We start from the raw sequence: 5,000 nt of genomic DNA on the forward strand, positions 1-5,000 counted from the left end.
TGTATATACGCGTTGACATTGGTTGGTTTTCGGTGAATACTATATCTAGATATAGAATTAAACAGTCAGCATTTTCTTCCATGTTCCTTCGTGGCCTGCGCATCTGCAGCCCAGAATTTGTGGATGACGAAATGAACAAAATTTATGACATCGGAACACAGTTGAGATATCCCAAATTCTTTTTGGACAAATGTTTCAAAAAAGCAAAAAGGACATTTTACAAAGGGGAACCAAAACAAAAGTTTGAGAAAAAGAATTTACTTGTACTTCCTTTTAATGAAAATCTTATAGAGATTCCTAATATTCTTAAAAATTTCAATGTAAATGTAGCCTTCAAGAACAACACAACTCTAAAAAATCTTCTCATAAAGAATTCCCCTGACAATTCTACAGGCTGTGTATATAAAATACCTTGTAGTAAATGTGACAAATATTATGTAGGTCAAACAGGAAAAGAATTAGAGGTTAGGATTAAACAGCATAAAAACAGCATAAAAAAAAGGGCCAAGAATCTAGTGCACTTTTTAAACATGTTTGTGAATTTGACCATCCTATTGACTGGAAAAATGCTTCAAAAATTATACAATGTAAGAATATAACAGAAAGAAATATCATAGAGTCAGGAATTATCAAATGCAATTATGACCAACTCATTAATAATAGTTTAGGATTATATAAATTAGATCCATATATTGTCAGTAATATAAATAGTACATATTTTAAAAGTTAATGTAATAATAATATGTTTCCACGACCTCACCGAGTGACCCAACCTGAGCTTTCAGGCTTCGGAGAGGAGGGTAAATGTCTCTCTTGTCCTACTTATACTCTGTATCTCCATTTTTTGTTCTCATCTTTCTGTACTCCTTGATAATGTGAATATATCACGAAAGCGCTCGGACTCCGTGTGTTTTTCCTTTTCCTAGTGGACTCTGCATATTTGTGATTCGCGTGTGACTTGTGAAATTTGTGCATATATATGCATATATATATTATATCCTGTATATATATATACATATATATATACATATATATATATATATATATATATATATTTATATATATATAAACACATATATGTATATATATATATGTGTATGTGTATACATATATAGAATTGAATTTGACCGCTGCTTGTGCAAGAATAACCTTCTTGTTAAAGGATTCAACCTTTCTAATAGTGGATCTTTTTTCTTCATTAAGTCGGAATAAAAGATTGCCGAAGTTCATATTGTATATCACGACATTTCGCCCTTCTTTGAGCATTTTCAAGTACATCAAAAAGATAATTGATACATATATATATATATGACAACAGGTAAATTAGGAAAGCTGACACAAAACAGTGATGAAAGATCAAAGATATTATGAGGGGATTATGCCCGTGGCGCTCCGTAGGGTACTGGGATGGCCATTTGCCCACCCAAGGAAGCTAGAGCCATGGAGGTTGTACCTCTCTGTACATTTATGGTTGGAGCCTTCTCACGAATATGGAGGGCCTCCAGGATCTCCAAACGATGAAAGTTGTGTGCGGAGTCGATGATTTTTGTGTTCTTTCTAGTCTGGAGGAGTTGTTTTTCCAAAAAATGCTGCTTCGGGGCATCATCTTGTAGATGGTACGTTAGTCTTCTGGAGGGAGAAGTCGTCGTCATTCCTATATAAGACATAGGACGAAGCTTACAGTCTTTGTGCGGGCAGATGAATTCATAGACAACATTACTCCTCTGTAATGGGTTGAGGTTACGGGTCAGGTTATTTCGCAGGATGGGGTTTGACGTTATGAAATTCTTATAATAAATCCGAAGCTCCAGCTTTTCTCCAGGGTCGGATACTTGTACACCGCGTTCAACAATTTCTCTGAGGATTCTTTCGTCCGTTCGGTAAGCCGTAGTCATGAAAAATCTGTAATTGAGAATAATTGAGGGGCATTTCTTGGGAGGGACGGTGCCATGATTTAGGTAATTCTCCATTTTCCGTCAGGTGACTTTTTGTACGTCCTTATTGGGAAATCCATTGTTAACCAGGACTTTCTGCAAGCGTTGAAGCTCTTGGTGTAAAAGAAGCCATGTGGAGCAGTGCGTGAATGCTTTGTTCACGTATGAACGTATGACGCTTTTCTTGTAGGCTACAGAGCATTCTCCATCCACATTTAAGCATCTACCCTCGTTCGTGCCTTTAACGTGTACAGTGGTGGTAAATCTACTTACGTCGGGCTTTACAGAGATGTCTAAAAAGGCCAAAGAACCATCAGCATGGTGTTCACTTGTGAAGTTGAGACAAGAGTTATTAGCGAATGTCTCACATAGTTCTTGTAGATGTGTATGGTCTTTTGCTTCAACGAATATATCGTCCACATATCTACCATAGGAGTGTGGACGAATTATAGGATCAGAGAGAACTCGTCTTTCCACTAAACCCATGTAGAAGTTGGTGAAAAGGAGCCCGAGAGGGGACCCCATCGCCACACCATCTACCTGTCTACCGTCCGGTCCGCGGAACGGGGATTCTGTCATGCACGCTTCTAGGAGTTTACGAAGCAAAGTTTCCGGAATGTCCAAGGGAACATGATTGGACTGATAAACCTCATCTAAGATGAAGTTTATGGTCTCAATCACGGTAGACATTAGTAAAGAGACTCTCAGCATCCAACGAGGTAATAAGACCTGTAGGGGCTTTGTTGTGAAGAAGATCAATAAATTCTTTAGGGGACTTCAGCAACCAGGAAATAGGTATATATGGGATAAGAAGTTCATGGAGTCTCTTGGCTAAACAATAGGTCGGGGTGGGGTGGGGATTTGGCTGATGATTGGTCTAAAGGGGTTGTGGGGCTTGTGTGTTTTCATATTTCCATATTCATAACCGGGTCCATGTTCTCCCGTTATGCGTTGTAAATGTATTCCTCCTTTTTTTGGCAATAATGGTGTCATTGGCGTTAGTGTCCTTGGAAATTCGAAAGAATTTCCAAGGAGGAATACATTTACAACGCATATGTATATGTATATATATATATATAAAATTGAAGGTGAAAGAAGTTGACGAGGAGAAATGGGAGAATTTTACGCCTTAACGTTTCGACCCGCTGGGTCTTGATCACAAAGCTAACAACTCAAACGGAGAGCTTGTTATCTTATCTGCGTATTCTTTTATTATTAATAAGCTTGTGGCTTTTGCTAAACATATAAATCCTTCTCTATGGTTAATGTTGTTATTAGTGTTGATATATGCTGCCTCAATTGTCTTCCTTAGTTTCTTGGATGATCCTTTATTTAATACGGTTGTGTTGTTCCAGTCCGGAAGGTGACCATGTTTATCCACATGTATTACTATGGAGTTAGATGTCCTATGGGCTTTTACGTCATTTTTATGTTCATATATCCTTTTATTAAGTCCGCGACCAGATTCACCAAAATATGAAGAGGGACAGCTTTTACACGGGATTTTATAAACAACGCTGTTTCCGTTAGTGGGATTATTGTCGCTACGTGTTACCAAATGTCCTACTTTGCTACCTGACGTCCTGGCTATTTTGATACCCGCTTTTAGAAGAAAAGTGTCTAGGTATGAATTAACATTAGAGTTTGGTACTGTGATATATCTGGTTTCATTATTACGTTTATTATCATTCTTATTTTTATTTTCATCTTTACTTTTGTTAATTATTTCTTTGGCTTTCTTTTTCAACCTACATAAGAGACCTTTTGGATATTTGAGTTTGATGAAAGTCTCAGTAATATGTTGTAATTCAGGATCTAGAAATTCTTTACTGCATATACGAAATGCTCTGAGGAAGAAACCTATTATAATACCTGTTTTAGTTCTGTCATCATGTCCTGAGTAGAAGTGTATATAGTCTTCTTTATTGGTGGGTTTCCGGTATACTGAAAATTTCACATTTTTATCTATTCTATGGATAATTGTGTCTAAGAAAGGTAATTTTCCATTATTTTCATTTTCTGCAGTAAATTGTATATTTTCATTTACACTGTTTAATCTCCTGAGTTTGTTATTAATGTCTGTATCTCTAGGTACAATTACGAGTATGTCATCAACATACCTAAACCATTTACTATTCCTACCTATTATAGTCATGTATTCTTCTGTTTCGAGTATTTCCATGTATAAATTTGCTAACACTGCAGAAAGAGGACTACCCATGGCGAGGCCAGAATGTTGTCTGTATTCAATATTATCAAAAGTGAAAGCGCCAAATCCTACACAAAGAGAAATTAATTCGAGGTAATCTTTTTTGGGTACGGGTAGATCTTCATTATTCAAACTATTTACTACTCGTTCAACAGCATTTAGAGCGCCTTTTATTGATACTCGAGTATACAAAGAGGTGACATCGTAGCTGGCTAGTTTCTTGTTATTGAAATCTAAAACTTTTAATCTGTTAATTAGATCCGACGAATTTCGTAGATGTGCATCACTGATAGTTCCTAAAGTATTGGATAAAGGTTTAGCTAAACATTTGGCTAACTTATGAGGTGCACTATTGATTCCTGACGTAATGGGGCGCATAGGAATTCCTGTTTTGTGGATCTTAGGCAGGCCGTGCATTCTTGGTGGTATGGGTGCTTCTTCAAGTAAGTTTAATAGTTTTTTCCCTTGCTCTGATTTCTTTAATATTTTTCTCGCTTTTGTTGTGAATTTTTCGCCTTCATTTTTTGCGTGACAACTCTCAGATACAGAAATTCAAGCATAGAATAGATAAAAATGTGAAATTTTCAGTATACCGGAAACCCACCAATAAAGAAGACTATATACACTTCTACTCAGGACATGATGACAGAACTAAAACAGGTATTATAATAGGTTTCTTCCTCAGAGCATTTCGTATATGCAGTAAAGAATTTCTAGATCCTGAATTACAACATATTACTGAGACTTTCATCAAACTCAAATATCCAAAAGGTCTCTTATGTAGGTTGAAAAAGAAAGCCAAAGAAATAATTAACAAAAGTAAAGATGAAAATAAAAATAAGAATGATAATAAACGT

This window comes from Oratosquilla oratoria, chromosome 36 (assembly GCF_046742065.1).
Source record: "Oratosquilla oratoria isolate Oo_2021 chromosome 36, ASM4674206v1, whole genome shotgun sequence".
In the NCBI taxonomy this organism is placed as follows: domain Eukaryota; kingdom Metazoa; phylum Arthropoda; class Malacostraca; order Stomatopoda; family Squillidae; genus Oratosquilla; species Oratosquilla oratoria.